The sequence below is a fragment of the Nycticebus coucang genome, chromosome 21 (genome assembly GCF_027406575.1).
Source record: "Nycticebus coucang isolate mNycCou1 chromosome 21, mNycCou1.pri, whole genome shotgun sequence".
In the NCBI taxonomy this organism is placed as follows: Eukaryota; Metazoa; Chordata; class Mammalia; order Primates; family Lorisidae; genus Nycticebus; species Nycticebus coucang.
The window spans coordinates 7,733,175-7,751,385 of record NC_069800.1 but is presented as its reverse complement, the minus strand read 5'-3'; the positions used below and the strand labels follow the sequence as shown (position 1 = coordinate 7,751,385).

Below are 18,211 nucleotides of genomic sequence, written 5' to 3'. Positions count from 1 at the left end.
TGATAGATAATTTAGTCATTTACACATTTCTAGGTTAGGAAGACTTTTCCCAAAGTTATACATTCATTGTATTGTGAATTCATCTGTTAACAGATTAGAATCCAGAATGTATTCTTGATCCTTTAGATATGACTGCTGTTTTCTCTCTGGAAGTTTTTCCTTTGTCATGAGAATTCTGAAATTTCACCACTATTGTGTGGATCTATTTTTGTCCCTTGTGATGAGCACCTGTGAGACTGTTCAACCTGATAATTGATGTCTTAGAAAATTTGGGGGAATTTTTTTCCTTGATTTTTTTCCATTTTGTTTCCTTCTTGGGACCTTCTATTTAGTGGTGGACTCAGCTGTCCTCTGGTGTCTATACCATTTCTCCCCATTTTTATCTTTTGGTCATTTTACTCTGCTTTCTAGAACCCTTCTTTAACTTTATCCTTGTTTTTCTGCTTTTGTTTTTATAACTTTAGAGATCTTATTTTTTGTTTACTGAATGTTCATTTTGATAATCTGGATTTATTTTATTTTATTTTAAATTATTTTCTCTCTGAAGAGTATCTGTGAACTTGAAGCTTATAATTTCACAATTGTTAGCCAGTTTTGAACCATAGTCAGAGCTTTATTTTCTCTATATAATCAACTGCTTTTCAAAAAAAAAAAAAAATGCAGGCTCAGTGCCTGTAGCACAGTGGTTGCAGTGCCAGCCATATACACCAAGGCTGGCTGGTTTGAACTCATCCCAGACCAGCTAAAACAACCATGACAACTGCAACAAAAAATAACCAGGGATTGTGGTGGGCACCTGTAGTCCCAGCTACTTGGGAGGCTGAGGCAAGAGAATCACTTAAGCCCAAGAGTTTGAGGTTGCTCTGAGTTGTGACACCATGGCACTCTACTGAGAGTGATATAGTGAGACTCTGTCTCAAACAAAAGAAAAATGCATCATTTAACCATTAACCTGTGGAACCATTTCTACTATCTATAATTCATCCCAGAGCACCTGACTTGCATCCTGTAAGTGGCCCCGTGTTCACTTTAGTTCTGATGCCCAGCCCAGCTTGCCTACCAGCAGGGCTCCCTGGCTCCCCTGCGGTTTGTGTTATATCTCCACGTACCTGCTTCCAGTCCTCAGCCTAAAAATACTCTGCTTCCTCAGCACTGAATTGATAACCACTGCTGTCCTCCAAGGACAATCAAGCAGAAAAAGCATCTCTATTATTCTGGTAGTCCTTGAGAAGAAAAAATATCAAGAAGTTATGTCATTATGGGTAGAATTCCTACATTGCTGCAAAATTCTTAGTTAAGAGATTGTATAATTTAAGTAGGGTTATGAAATAGTATGCATTCCTTTCCCCACGACTGTCATATCATAACTCAATGAGGTTCTCAGAATATTCTGAAGAAATCTAGGAATGAATGTCTCACTGTTCTGTTTTGACGGCTACCTGACCACGGTGTTTCCATGACAAGTGGCTTAATGTCCCATGGAGACAACTGCCCTGTAACAAGGGAAAGGCATTGACGATGCCTCTGTGTATTACAGACATAATTTAAACACATAATTTGTGGTGGAATCAGAAGGTGACAACTTTGTACCTGGCAGGGCACATTACCATTATTGCATTGCTGCCTGGGAGCCGTGAGCATATTTTAATAGTAGCTAATATGTACTGACATCTATATACCAAGGTCCTACATACATTATACCAGATATTCAGAAGTCCTTGCAGTAGGGAATCCTATTTTAGAGATGAGAAACCAGATTCTATTGCCTTTTATTTTCTACTAGCCATGACATCATTTCTCATTGTCATGTTAAACTCTGAAAAGAGATACTTTTTGAAATCATTCTCTGGTTCTTTCACGAGTGTTTTCCTGGCAGGTTATCGTGCAGCCTGGTCTGTGTGGCAAGGACATGTCCCACGTGAAGGCCGCCTGCATCATGTGTGGGTACCTGAAGCTGCTGCCCACGTTTCTCATGGTGATGTCGGGGATGATCAGCCACATTCTGTACACAGGTGAGCCCTGAATCCATATGGCCTGTCTCTGTTCTATGCTTGGATTCTGAGACAAGTTTTTAAGATGCAGTAAAATCGTTACAAACTAGAAAATCCATTCTGGATGGAAGGAAAGGCAGAATTCTAAGTGAAAGGAACAACTTGCGTGGCAGGTGGGAGGCAGGGAAATTTGGCACAGTTGCCACTTTGCTCCCTTATCCCACAAGCCTGTCTTCTTGTGGGTATTTGATTCCGTGAATACTGTTTGTGAGTGGCGCGGACTGAGGAAGCACAGAGTGTGAGACATAGCCCGCTGGAAGCTGGAGTAGATTTCAGCTAATTTGAGTTGGGTGAGTGGTAGTGGTTGGGTCTGATGACGTCTTGGACTGAGAAGGGCTTGGAGATGTGCTGTCATATCTTAGTCCCTCTGAGGCAGCTGGAGAACTGAGTCCAATTTCATCGCTTTGGAATCGGGCTGTTTGCGGTATGTGAATTTCTGAGTCATCTGAGGGTAATTTCTAGTGCTGAAAGTCTTCCTAAAATATACACTTTCTTTTGTTATTATGAAAAGTTGGGAGAATGTAACCAATTTCCTACAGAAATCCATTGGGTAAGACTCAATGGATTTCATGTTTTCTCAGGGGGCACATTAGTTTATTTCACTGAACTCTAACTGAGACAAACACATCAAGGGACCAGAATCCCTTCTCATTGCAGCCTCATGGTATGGTTTATAACAGGAAGGAATGTGTAGCCATCTAAGTAGGGAACTGCTAAAGAAATCATTGTATATTTCTTTTCTGTAAAGTTGCACAGAAGAGACTGAAGAATATCTCAAAACTTGGGAAATTGCTGAGGTTATTATGTTACATGTAAAAAGAAGGTTACAAAATAGTATCTCAACCATTACCATAGTTATGCACAAAAAATTATTCTCTGGGAAAAAAGATTAGAAAGGGATATAGAAAAGAAGCTCATATCATAAACTGTTATTATCCTGGATCATACTTTATCAACTTTCTCTATATTTTTTATGATACGTTTAATGATAATTTTTAAACAAAACAAACAAACAAACAAAAAAAAAAACAAGCACACAAACAAACAAAACCCATTGTCTTATGCAATTGCCGGTGGCATGAGGCATCATCACGCACCAGGTACTCAGCCTGATTGGCCATTACAAGTGACACCTCCTCTGAGATGTAGGCAAAACACGCCGGGCTAAATAAGACCAGACAAAGGACTTAACTTCCTGTGTATCCCTGCAATGTGTTGTTCCTGAAGGAATTTCTTCCCTTGCTGTTTTTCTGGAGGGTGGGATCAGCGTCCTCTCTTTGCTCTCATGCTGTGGCTGGGCCACATCCCGAGAGAAAGCCCCACCCCATGGGTCAGCTCAAGGAGAGCTGCAGAGATGAGATGCTATGAGCTCTTGTTCTAGGCAAAGCAGCAACAGACCTATGGTATGGACTTCAAACTTCAATCTCCAATTTTAAGGCAAATGTCTTTTCTTCCCCATGATCTACTGAAGTTACCAATTTGTTCAGCTATTGTGATTTGTGGCTGTCTGAACTTCACTGAACTCACCCCTGAAACCTTCCTCAGATAAGATGTCCTGTGTGGTGCCTTTGAATGTGTGAAACACTGTGGCACTGAAGTCGGCTGTGCCAACTATGCCTGCGCAATCGTGGTGCTGGAACTGCTACGAGCAGGTAGGAAATGTCCCTGCTGAGATGGCCTTGGAGGTCTTCATGGGTGGGACTTCAGGAAGGGCTGTCGTATAGTTCTTGGTAATTCTGACATCCATTAATTCATATCTGTGCATCAGACATTTTGTGAGCACCTTACATAGGCTACAAGCCCTTTGCAAAGCCTGGAGATTTTATAGACAAACCAGATACATTTCCTGTCAGAAGACACCTTCCTTACTTCTACAGATTCAAGATTATCTTCCAAGGCAATTAAAAAGAGTTAAATGATCTGCTTGTCAATAAAAGAGTTTAATGGCCATAAAATTATAAATGCAGGGGCTAGAGGATAACTATTTATTCTGCCTTTTTTGGACTAGTGGTATTCAAATATTATATTTCAATCTATTTAATATACAGCCATTTATTGAGTGCCTATCATGTGCCAGGTATTGCTCTTGCACTTAGAAAATATCAGTAAAATAGGTACAAAGCCCCTGTCCTTAAGAGTTCACATTTTAGCATTTTGAAATAGCAAATAAACAACACATATAATTTAAGTACATTGTTAGGATTCCAGAAGGATTTCCTACTGGAGTGAACAGAAGCAGCGTCAGGTACAGAGCTCAGGACTGACCAGAAAATCTCATCAGAGGTTGGCTAATATCTGTGACCTTTCCTTCACAATGATATCCATGAGCTTCATCAATAGGAAGGAGGCGGGAGTCACTGGCATGAATACCCCCATCCACTGTCTGTCAGGGAGGTTTAGAGCCTACTTGGCAGAGGAAACTGGCTCAAAACTCTTGTCTTTGCTCCTGCAGAGACTTCTTTAGCAGAAAAACTTACTCGCCTTCTTCCTTTCCAGTTATCTAAGGCTTTAGGAACCCAAGAGTTCCTTCCCCAAATAAATATGCTAAAACATGGTTTCCATTCTTCTAAAACTTGTTGCAGGGGATGATCTCTAAGTTTATACTTAAGACTAAAATTCTATACTGGATTATTCTTGGATCATTAAGAAATATGCAGAAACCTTCACATACTGATGTAGATGGATAAGGACATTAATTAATGCTCCAGATGACATGTTTAAATGGCTCTCCTGTTGAGCAAGGCTCTCATGGAGCATGGTGTCCAGTGACTAACAAAGCCCCTCCTGCCTCCAGGACTGCGTGGCCTGATGCTGTCTGTCATGCTGGCCTCTCTCATGAGCTCTCTGACCTCCATCTTCAACAGTGCCAGCATCCTCTTCACCACGGACATCTACACCAAAGTGTGGAAGCAGGCATCAGAGAGAGAGCTCCTGATAGCTGGAAGGTGAGGGAACCCTGGTTTCTCCCTAGAATCTTCTGGAGAAGTGCATATGTCTACGTGGACTAGGATTAGGATATTCAAACACCGACACAATTGCATTCATTAAGCAGTGGACCATTTTAGAAAGGGACAGACTCATGGAGGGGGCTAATTCCAAGATACTGCTGGGAGAGTTCCCTCCATGCAGCGGTTCCTGAGTGCCCAGTGGTCCTTGAAGACAGAGAGCTTGAAGGAAATAAGCAGAAAGAAAGGATAGTCTTCTTTCTTCCCTTTATACTTTCTGAGTGGACCCTATATTGTCATAGAATTTTCTAACATTTTAAAGATCAAAGTGTAATGTTCAGAAATATAGTGTAATATACAGAAGTGTATATATACATAAGTGTAATATACAAAAGTAATATACAAAGTGTAATATACAGAAATCATAAAACATAGCTGTATAGCTCCGTAGTTTATTATAAAACGAGCACCCATTTAACCACCAACCAAGTTAAGAAATGGAGATTACCAGCATCTAGAAGCCCCCTCTGGGCTCCAACTTCCCAAAGCTAACCACTGAGACGCTGAATTCTATAATGTGTCTTTTCCCAGTTTCAGGTAATGAAAATAGACGAACTCAAAATTTAATCCTTGTTGCAAAGCTTCTTTCCTCTGTTATTTTGGGATATCCCGTCATGTTGCTGTGAGTAGCTGAAATCTGTTCACTTTCTTTCAATGTGGTATTTCATCACAGTAATATATTAGAATTTATCTGCTCTACTCATGGACATCTGACTTGATCACTTTTGTTAATGTCTCTTGGTGAACATTGGCACACATTTCTACTGAGGAGATTGTTACAAATGTGCATGTATTACAAAGGCTACAAACTTAGCCTTTCAAAATTTAGCCATTCTTTTTAGAAAGGACTACAAGAAGAGATCTTAAAAGAAATTGTGACTCTTTCAAAAAATGGTACAATTGATGGTGATGATGATTCTCAATGTTGGAGGGGCTTTAAAATGTTTGCACGTAGGATCTATTAAGTATAGAGTATAAATGTATTTTCTTGTTGTTGTTGTTGTTGTTGCAGTTTTTGCCTGGGGCTGGGCTCAGACCCACCACCCTCAGCATATGGGGCCAGCACCCTACTCCTTGAGCCACAGGCACTGCCCCAGAGTATAAATGTCTTAACACAATAATTAAGTAAATGAGGTGAGGGATATATTAACTAGTGTGATGTAAGCACTCCAAATTGTGTATGAAATCAGCACATTGTACCCCATATATGCGTTAATGAACACATGATCTTTGTGTTTATGACTTAATTAAAAAAATAAAATGGTTGACTAGAGCCTTCTGATACTTACCTTCTCCACAATAAAGAAGTAAAATATGAAATAGATGATCACAATTTGAATAGGTGACAGGAAACTTCTAAAGCAAGGAAGGAGAGAAAAGGAAGGCAGCCTGCATGACAAGGACTTGCCACGAACCAAGAGAGGCTTCCTGATGAGACGTGAAGTGAAGCCAACCACCCACAGCCTATATTCCTGCCATGCACTCTTACAATTCAAGCCACAGGAGAGACTCTTGCTTGACCTTTCTGGGCAATGAACCGCAAATAGGGAGGTGCCTGGAGACTATGTGAATGCATTGCTTCACCTTCACAGGGGAATCACACAATGGGTCCCACATCCACCCCCCAGTCCTAGGGAGCTACAGCACAGTGCCAATGTGATAGCCCAGCCCCCACCGAACTGAGCCTATCCCTGGAGCCAAACAGCCCCTCCATCTCCACATCACTAGAGCCCCCTCTACATGCCCCCCCCATTTCCTGCTGCTCTTGTTGGTGCCATCAGAGCCAAAGGTAAACCATTCTGCACCAGCAGAAGAGCTATTGCACATTTTGTGCTCCTCCCCCTTGAGTTGTTGCTACTGCTGGTTGCCAACACTGTGGCCGAGGTAGGAGCAACTGACAGCAACTCTGTTTCCTCCAGAATTGGGCTGCTGCACACTTGTAAGAGCTCTGAGGTCGGACTCCTTCATCCATGGCAGCCACCCGAGGCCAAATCACATGTCCCCAGCTTCCTGCTTCCATCTGTTGTCAGTGAAAGCAGCCCTGCCCCTAACAGCATCACGGGCACAGTTGTTTCCTGTACTGTAACATTTCAGTCCTTTCTTTTCTTAAGAACTTATATAGTCAAGGAGCTTGATTTTGTTTGGAAAAATCAACAAATGGCAACAGGAATGAGTTCAAAAACTAAAGTACAACAAACGTGCCTATAATAACTTATGTTTAATATCTACAAGATTTTATTTTCTTGTCAGGATATTTATTCTTGCAACAATTGTCATCAGTATCCTGTAGGTCCCACTAGTACAGGCATCTCCAAATGGACAACGGATCTGTTACATACCAGCGATGGGTAGTGATCTTGGATCTCCAGTTGCAGCCGTCTCCCTGCTCGCCATCTTCTGTAAAAGAATCAACGAACAGGTCAGTGGAAACTGAAAAAGCATTCTCCCCTATAGAGTGGGGAAAAATTGTTTCTTCCACTGCATTCTTGATACCCTATTTATACAAGTCGTAGCTCATCTCAATTTCTGTTGAAGTCAGCCACAATTTTTGAACCTCACTAAAGGATAAAAATACAGTACACATTCATGGTACAGTGTTTATATTTCTTAAAAAATATTGTGTATGTGAATTTCCCAGTGCTGAGGAACACAGGTTTAGGAAGCAGACTGTCACAGTCCAATCATGGCTGTACTACCTAATAGTATCGTGATCTGAAGAAAATTACTTGGCTTTGTAAAATGAAGATAAAGATAGTGTCTATTTATGGTATTGTGGGCTCCTGTGAGGATTAAATGAGGTAGTACATGAAATGCTTAGAGGAAAACCCTTAGTAAGGGTTAAAAATATGTTAATTTCCATCATGAAACATGAGCACCACATGTGTGATCAACTATAGTGGACCATGTACATTCAATCCCTTACTTGTTCCTTGGCTATTAGCCTTATTATTAAGATTTTGCACATGAGGATCAGATGCAGAGATGTTACTATCAAAATTCTTTCCACATATTACTTAATATTAGTAAGTAAAGTCATGGGATTCAGACTCGGTTGTTCCTTACTCCAAAGCTCATATCATTATATTAATACCCAGACAATACCATTTTCCTAAAGCATGGCGTCTTGAACAAAGGAAGAGGGGCGTATCTTTCCACCTGTATCAATGCCTCAGGGAAAATGAATGCTTTGCATTGTACAGAGCTTAATAGAACTCTCAAAACTACCTAATATCAGTTCTACAAATTGTGTAACATAATTCATAATTTAATTTGTAAAATAAGTTATAATTCCATATATGTATGTGTATGTATAGGCCTGCATATATGTACACATATATATTAATGTGTGTGTGTGTGTGTGTGTGTGTGTGTGTGTGTGTGTGTGTCAGGAAAATTTCGTCTTGAGTCAGTGTAGACAGTAGTTTCCTGGAGTTAGAGAATCAACATTGCAGTAGTGTTGCCCCAGTAATAAACATATATGTTTGCAATTTTCTCTGTTTTGGTAACTTTGTGTTCAATGTCAGCCATTTGTTGCTCCTTCACTGAGGAAGCAGCAAGGTGATAATTATGACTTCCTTGAATGAGTTTCTGATCTTTTCTAAACACTCCTATTTTGTTCTTGCTTCTTTTGCAGGGAGCATTCTGGGGCCTAATCACTGGACTTGTGATGGGCCTTATTCATATGATCGCAGAGTTTTCCTATAGAACAGGGAGCTGCCTGGCTGCCAGTGACTGTCACAACATTATCTGTGGAGTGCACTATCTGTACTTTCTCTTCATTCTCTTCTCTGGAATGACTGTGGATGCTCTGGGAATTTCTCTGTTAACAAAACCCATTCCTGACGTACCTGTGAGTGATAAGTAATGGATTTATGCTCATTTAAAAATAAGGGTTTGTTGCCTTCTAAAGTTGTTGCTAGTATATGACTCCCAGGCAATGTATTCATTGTAATACTACAGTGAGAACAGCCCTGAGAGATTATCATCCAGTCCTTCAAACAAACAACCATTTGCACCTAATATGTGCAAACCAGCAGGGATAGGAAGTAAGATGTTAGGAAATGAGTGTCATACTTCTCAAATTTCACAGTGCTTTCAGGAGATAAATGTACACCATTTTTAAAACAGGATGTGGGGAAGAGAATGACAACTGTTGTCTAAAGACTTCACTGCAGAACTGTCACTGGGTTGTGCCGGTTTTGGGTGAGGAGAATGTCGTATACAGAACGAACACGGGTATAGAGAGAGAAGGAAGAAAAACACACAGCGTAAGGGGGAAGGACAGAGAAAGCGGAGTAATGAGAAGCAGTTTTTGGCCAGGGCTGGGTTTGAACCTGTCACCTTGGTATATGGGGCCGACACCCTACTCTTTTGAGCCACAGGCGCCACCCATGAGAAGCATTTTTTACTTTAAAATTGGCAATACTTTTAATATGAATTAAATATAGTGTTTGTGAAGATGTGGAGAAATTCCCGTAGTCCAGAACTGTGGATGAGTGACTAAGCTTTATAATTTACAGGAGGGCAATTGAACAGTATTTATCATTTCAAAATTTCTATACCTTAAGAGTCAACAATCTTACTTTTAGGAGCTTGTTATATACAAATTATTTACAAGTACTTATATATATGTAAATATATATATAAATATATATATATATACATCATACACACTCATATATATATATATGTGATTTTCTCTGTAAAAGTTTAAAAATGGAAAACAGTGGGAAATCCAAACTTCATCATGAAGAGCCTGAGTACACAATAATAGTGTATTGAATATTATGCATCTGCATAAAATATTAAGAGGCACGCAGAAAAATAAGTGCAGAATAATATGATATTGTAGAGTTGTGCATTTGTACTAAATTTCCTGTAGATAGATACATGTTTGTCCAACCATTGAAAAAAGTCTTAAAGCATACACTCCTGAAATTTTCTACAAAAAGTATCTCAGTAGAAAGGGGCACTGGAGGGCCCTTGTAGATATTAATCATTTTAAAAATAGAAATAGAGCCTATATTCTATTTTTTCTTCCATCCCATTACCTTGAGTCCTTGTGAATCCTTGTAGTTTAGATGTATTTCTTGGAGGCGGTAAATACCTGGGTTGTGTTATTTCATCCATTCAGCCAGTCTTTTAAGTGCTGCCTTCAGACCATTAAAACTGACTTTTAGTGTTGATATTTTGGATATTGTTCTATTCAACATGTTAGATGATATCTTACTGTTTTGTATTCTCTTTGATACTATTGTTTTGGAAGAGCCATGAACTATTACACTTTTTGGCAGCTATCGTGCTGTTGTATTTTAATGAACTTTTGAGCATTTCATGTAGGGTGGTTCTAATAGTAACAAATGCCCTCAGTATTTGTGTGTCTGGGAACAACATTATATGTACTTAACTTATGTAACTTAGTTTAACATGACACAATATCCTTGGCTAGCAGTTATCCTATTTAAGGACACTAAAAACAAGATCCATTCCTTAATTGTTTGTAAAGCTTCTCTTGAGAAGCCTGCAATTAGTCTAATGGGTTTTCCTTTGTAAGTTATTTGTTATTTGATGTTTTGGAACACTACTCATGAGATTCTCTCCTTTGTGTTAATTCTGGCCAGTGTTATGATGAATCACATACCTTGATAGTTCCCTTTTGCAATGAGTCTCGTAGGTATTCACTGGACATTCGTCTTTTCTTTATGTCTAAATATATTGCAAGATGAGGCAATTTTTGTAATTATTCTCTTAAATAGGTTTTCTAAGCCTTGTGTTTAGTCTTCTTTACTCTCATAGATGCCTGTGGGTCTTACATTTGGTCATTTTATATATGTGTAATCCCATATTTCTCTTAAACCTTCTTCATTTCTCTTGATTCTTTGTTATTTTGACTGATTTAGTTAGTTAGAAAGACTTGTCTTCAAGCTCTGCAGTTCTTTCATCTGCTTGGTGTAATCCACTCTTAACATTTGCATTGGGTTTTATATTTATGTAAATGAGTTTTTATTTCTGGAAGTTACTTTCTTTTAATGTATCTATTTCTTCAATAAGCTTTTTTAAAAAATGTTTTCACTGGTTTCTTTGAATTTGTTTTCCATTTTCTCTTGAAAGTCATTGAGAATCCTTATAACTCATGTTTGGAATTTTTTTTTTTAATATGACATTTTACTATTTTTATTTTGGTCGGAATTCACTGCTAGAGAGCTGTTGTGCTCTTTTATGGGTGCCCTTTCATGCTGATTCTCCATACTCCCAGAATTCTTGCACTAAATTCCTTCTTTTATTTTTTGCCGGAAACAGGTTTGAACCCACCACTTCCAGTATATGACGCTGGCACCCTACTCCTTAGATCCACAGGTGCCACCCACTGAATTCCTTTTAATTGGTAGCAACTGCCTATTTTTGTCTCCCCCCACCCCTTACTCATAAGAGTGTGTCTGTAGCATATGTTGGAAAAGAACCTTTGGCTTTGCTTGTGAGTACTTAGAAGGTGGTCTAGATTCTGAATGAACACCTTGGTTACAAATATGCTTCATGTGGTGGTTTTCTGAATTTCCAGTTACATGTAGACTATAGTAATAGTGTGCTATGTACATAAGCAATACTATCTCCTTTTGACAAGGAAAGTTGGAGTCTTTGAAATCCTTTATCTTTCCCCAGCCCTACAGTCTCTCAACAATGTGAATTATATTGGAATGGTAGGTTTAATCTCTATGACAGTATGAGCTGCTTTGGGGTGAGAGTCAGCCAAGCTCTGTATAATTGACTCAGTAAATACTGTTTGGGGATGTATAAGTTGCCCTCCTTGCTACTTGGTGGTGATTTCAGAAAATAGTCAGCTGCAGTTTTATTTTGGGGGACCTGTGAGGGGCTCTGGCACTTCAAGAGAAGCACTCCTATGCCCAAGGCAGTCAGTGGAGCCCTGGATCTCCCAGGGGACTACTTCGCTGGCTGGGAGTGTGTGGGGTGAGTCTTGCTTCAGTCTCCACAAAGGTGGGCATAAAAGCTGTCCTGGTGAGGATTAAAGGACAAATCTGAGGCCACTAGGGAAAGCCACCATGGAGGGGCTGAAATGGACCCACCAAGCCAAAAGTCTGCTCACAGAGAAGAACCCCTCTGGGATTCACAGTCTGGCAGAAATGCACAGCTTGTACTCATTTCTCCCCTGCCCCAAGGTCTCCTTCCAATATCTGGCCACAAGCAGCAGAGCAAAGTAGCTGAGCTCACCAGCAATGGTGTCACAGGCTGGAATTTCTCTACCCAGGATTTTGCCCAAGGCTGAGAGATTGGCTTTCATGTGAGGAGAGGGATGCACTGTGAGTGTGCTGGGGTTCGGACCCACACTACAGTCTCCTTTCAATTCTGCCCTGAGCTCCCTTAACTCCTAATATTAGTTCAGAAATCTCCATTCTATTCCCTCAAGAATTTAGATTGAATCCTGGGCGTATGGGATTTGGCCTGGGGGATACCCTTGGTCCTCCAAGTTCAATTGCTGACCATGCCACAGAGACATGCACTGTTTCCAAGTTGTGCATGGAGTGCTCAAGTAGGCTTAATGCCCCTCCATGTGGGTGTGTACCTTGCTTTGCTGAAGTAGCCAGGCAAGTAGCACCAGGGAGGGCTGGCAGACAGGGATCTCATAGTCCAAGCACCACTTGGTCCACTGGCAGGTCCATAATAGGAAAAATATGAGCCCCCACTTTCTGTGGGAGTCTCACTGTAGGGAATATACCAACCAGAGGGGAAGCAGCTGACCCAGAGACCAGGTCAATTGTCCCTTGGTGAACATGTGCCACTCAGCAACAGTAGGAAGGGGAGGAGACACAGAGGCAAGAGTCTGCATGGAAGTGATCTGGCATACTGATCCTCTTTGATTTTATCCCAAGAAGGCATCCTGCCTAGGATGTCGTAGCTCTTGGATTACACAGTTACCCTGAGACCCACAAGTCCACTGTGGCCACCACATTCTGGAAGGGCAATGGGAAGTGTTTCTGGTGGGATCAGTGACATGAATGTCAGTAGCTCCCTGGGGAGCACAAAGACACACAATAGGTAGGGACACACCATGGCATCCATCATCTCAACTCAGGTTTGTGTTGATCGGGGACACTGGCCACCTAGTGCTCTGTTTTCAAGAAGCTCCTCATTCACTGGCAGCAGCTTTTGGGCTTTTGGGGATGGAGAAGCTCTCCAGCAGGTCTGTAGCCATCAGTCTGCCAGAGATGTGAGTGAAGGAGAAACTTTCCATAAGGACATAAACTTTCCAAAGGACTCCAAGTGTCTGGGGGGATTGATCTCTGCCAAAATCTTGCTCCTTCCTGTTTGTTTCCACAATGTCTTCCCACAGATTCTTCAGTAGGATCTGGCACTTTTCCCTTAGAGTTATATATATATATATATATTTTTTTTTTAATCTAAAAAGTTTCCTTTCTGGGACGTTCTGATGATCTATGTCTCTAGTTATCCATCTTTCCCTCCTCCTCCTTCATTGACTTGAATTGTGGATTCAAAAGCCCACTGATTTTTGGAACAATTTTCTTAGAATGACCCAGTGCTGGTGTTATTAATTGTGCCCAATACCATGCCTTGTATCTGTGGCCAAAATATGACAAAGTATATGATAGCATAAATTCTATAGTATTAAAATTATATTTACAAAAAAATCACAAGTATAAAGCTTAATGGTTTAAGATAATGGTATAGCTTACAAATGTTTTAAGGTGGGTTGGGAAAAGGGAAATGTAAGGTATCAATTGCAGTTGTAACTCAAGAATAGTACAATCTAAACATGATAGATCTTGAAAGAGAACTTAAGAAGATATTCTAAAAGTTGATAAAGCAGCCACTACATAAACTAAAAGAAATAATGTTTTAGGTAGCAAAATTTGGATGATAAGAAAAATGAATGAAGCTAGGGTTAGTAGTGAAGGTAGGTCAGTTAAATCTTAATGCTTCTGAAATTATAAATCCGGAACTATAAATTTTAAGCATATTATTTAAAGTTTTGAATAACTACCAGAATTAAAAACAGAGATCATTTGAAATGGGTGGCATGCTTTTGTGAATGAGTGTGGTAGGAGACATTATCTTTATGATCTATACTCTTCTGTGCAGTTTTATTTTTTAAAACTATGCAGTAGTAAAAGGTAGCATCAGCATATTGCAAATATTTCTTACTAATATACTTGTTTGTATTCTCCTCTATTCAGCTGTCTCGCCTGTGCTGGGTTCTTCGAAACAGTACAGAGGAATGAATTGATTTAGATGCAGATGAGCAAAGGCAGGATGAAACTGAGGATGGTGTTGGAGAAGGTAATATATTGATTTTTCATGTAGGAATTCTGTATGTGTATGGTTTGAGTTACTGTCTTTCTTTTACCGCTACATTCAGCTTTTGATCATTACATTTATAAAAAAACTGAAACTTTAAACTCTTACCTTTCCAACAACCAAGACAACATATGAAATTCATCTATTCATTTGCTTCCCTGTCAGTCTGTGCATCCATCACCCATCTGTGAAACCGTATTCCAGATTCCAAGTTGCCAATCAATTACAAACCCTCTTACTCCTAATTATTCATTAAGGGTACAATCTTGATTGGCTGTGATTAAGCAGGTAACCTTTCTCTCTTATGTTGTTTCTCACTTTTCTCCCAGTATACCCTATGTTCCAGACAGACAGTTTTTGTCATTTTCCCCACATACAACAAGCACCCTAAAATATTTCTACATCTTTTCCAAGAGGAAAAATACGTATTCTTTGGAACTTTTTTGTTGTTTGTTTTTGAGACAGATCTCTCTCTGTTGCCCAGGATAGAGTACTGTGACATCATAGCTCACAGAAACCTCAAAGTCTTGGGCTAGCTAGAGCAGTCCTCTTGCCTCAGCCTCCTGAGTAGGTGGGGCCACAGCTATGAGCCACTACATCCCACTAGTTTTTCTGTGTTTAGTGGAGATGGGGTCTCGCTCTTCTTCAGGCTGGTCTTGAACTCCTGAGCTCCAGGAATTCTCTCACCTCAGCCTTTCAAAGTACTGAGATTACAGTCAGAAGCTACAGTGCCTGGCCCAAACTAACTTCATATCTCACTTTCTTCACAAAATGTCTCCAACGTCCATGCTCAGGACTCATGACTCTTTTTAAAAAACTATTAACAAGGTCTCTAGCACTTCATGCTATGTTGTCTTTTTCTCCCTCACATTAATATATGGGTATAAACTATTAGGTTACATTGTTTTCATTTCTTAGGTAAAGTCCAAGTTATAGTTGAGCCTTGCTATGATGTTTTAAACTGGACACTAACTGTTCTGTTTGGGTTTTTGTTCTTCCAACTAAAGGAATAGTTAATGCTTTCTACTTTTTAATTTTTTTTTTTATATCAGCTCTCCTGAGTATGAGTGGCCCATAATTTTCTTTTCTTTTCTCTTATTTTTTTCTTTTCTATTTTTTTTCATTTCTGTTCTCTTCTCCTTTCTTTTCTTTTTTTTTCCTTAGTCTCCATTTGATTTTTGGTATTAAAATCATAGTGTTCAAATTCAATAAACCAGAAATTATCCCATTTATTCACTTTAAGGAAATATTTCAAAACAATCAAAATTATATCTTCATTGAATTTTGGTATTTTGTCAATAATGCCAATAGTGTTACTTGTCGAGTGGGGGGGAGACAGAGAGCAAGCAAGAGTCAAATTTATACAAGTGCAGGGCTATTTAGAATACTTATTCATTAATCAGTTTGGGAAAGTTATATGTTTGGGGGATTTTGGACAATTAATACACGTTTTTAAGTATATTGGAATAAAGCTATTTATAATATCTACTTATCCATCTCTGCTGCCTCTATAATTAGATTTGACTTATCTAGTGTACTTTTCTCAAAAGATAAACTTTGACTTTATTATTTCTGTTATTATCCTTCCTTTCTACATTGTTACTTTGTGTTTTCGTTTGTATCCCCATCTATCTACATTATTTGGTTTTCTTATGTTTTTCTTTTCTAACTTTATTTTTAACATTATTGCATATTTTGAAAGATATCCCAACATTGATTTCCAGTGAATCTGGACATTTGCTTTCTTCTTTTCTAATGTCAGTAACTAAAGCCATATACATTTCCCTAAAAACAACACTTCTGCTGTTTCCCACAGATTTTAATTTCTATAAATTTCATACTTCTGCTGTCTCTCACGGATTTTAATTTCTGTGAAATTTTAATTTAAGTTCTATCATTTTCATACTTTTGCTGTCTTTCATTGATTTTAATTTCTATAAATTTCATACTTCTGCTGTCTCTCACGGATTTTAATTTCTGTGAAATTTTAATTTAAGTTCTATCATTTTCATACTTTTGCTGTCTTTCATTGATTTTAATTTCTATAATTTTCATTACCATTTATTTCTGAATATAGTTTTCCTTTCATTATTATTTTTCATAAACATTTACATTTAGAAATATGTTTTAATTTTTCCAGTGCTGCAACTAATGATCTTGTACAAAAGTCTTTTTGTATTTTTCCTTATTTGATTGTTGTGTCAAAAGATTAATATTCATGGAATTTTGCTGGGTACAACCAAATTCCCCCCATAGGAGGTGAGTTAAGCTTTCCTAGCAACAAGGTGTGAGACTGTCTTTGTCACATGGCACATTGTGACACCTTGGCATTTATGCCACTGCTAAGTGAGAAATTATATCTCAGTATAGGTTTTGCTTAAGATTTACTTTTATATGTGAGTTTAAAAAGCATTTGTCTATTTTCTTTGACTTGGTAATCTCTTTAACATGTTTACATGGAGCTGTTGAAAATCTCTCTCTAGAGATTTTAGATTTTCTCAAGATATATGTATGTATATATTTATAATATATATTTTGGGTAGCTATTATATTATATATTTATATATAACTCTCTCTATATATATTTATTTTAAGTAGTTATATATTTAAGATAGTTAATCCTTTATGATATAATATACAGATGTTTTCTTCATTTGGTCATTTGTTTTTGCTTTGTTTATTGAAATTTATGCCATGGAAAAGTTTTGTATTTTCACATAATCAAATCTATCTGCATTTTCTCGGGGGTTTCTCTAACATTAATTATAAGCAGCTGTAGTCATTCCTTACAGTCATCTGCACTACACTGACAGGGATTTCCAGTTCCCATATTTGGTGGTTATTTATTTATTTTTATTTGTTTTCTTGAGCAATCTCGTGGATGTCTCAGGAAGACTTGGGTCTTGTTCTGTGGTTTGCAGGAAATGGGACCCAAGCTGACCAAGGAGGAGGAAGAGGCCCTTAGGAAGAAGCTGACTGACACATCTGAGAGGCCTCTCTGGAGGACTGTGGTAAGCATCAATGGCATCCTCCTCCTGGCCATGGTGGTCTTTGCTTATGGCTATTTTGCCTGAACTCTACCTGAACCACTAGAATAGTTAGTAATAAGTTATAACAAGGCATGGGGTAATTGTATTGATTTTAATTCTATAGTTTATGTTGTAAAGGGGAGAGGAGCAGTTGGTAATTTTGCCTAATGAGGTGACTTAAAGACTTGACATTTTACTTTTGTTGTTTCTTTGTGTAGTTAATAAAAAGAAAGCTGATAATTTGTGAAAGTATGAAGTGATCCTATGTACGTGTACACCAGTCATATAGGCCTAAATACTTTTGTCCAGATTTATCAATCTATCATTAACAAACAAAAATTGTACATATTCAAGGCATTAATTTACAATGAAATAATTTGATTTATCTATGTTTTGAAACACTGCCCACCATCCAGTTGTTTGACACACCCATCACTTTATGTGGTTAACTTTTGTGAGAACAATTAACATTTAATGTGAGCAAATTTCAAGTATACAGGACAGAATTATTAACTGTAGTCACCATGCTGTACCTTGATTAGAGAGTGACATTCCCTTCTATTAACTGGAAGGTGGTGCCCTTTAACCAACATCTCCTCACTAACTCCACCCCTCAGTCCCTGGCAAACACCACCCGCTCTCTGCTTCAATGTATTCAACTTTTCATTTCAGTCTTATTCTCAATAGCCAAGGTAAGGGGACAAACCTGAAGAAGATGAACGATGAACAAAATATGATGTATACGTACAGAGGAGTATTCAGACAATAATGACAAAGGAAATCCTGCTATTTGCAA

General features: G+C 38.7%; 1 pseudogene; it reads left to right on the top strand.

Annotated features, from left to right (window-relative positions):
- Positions 1–17,460, top strand: part of LOC128574204 (solute carrier family 5 member 4-like) — a 33,801-nt pseudogene extending 16,341 nt beyond the window's left edge.
- The last annotated feature ends 751 nt before the right edge of the window (positions 17,461–18,211 follow it).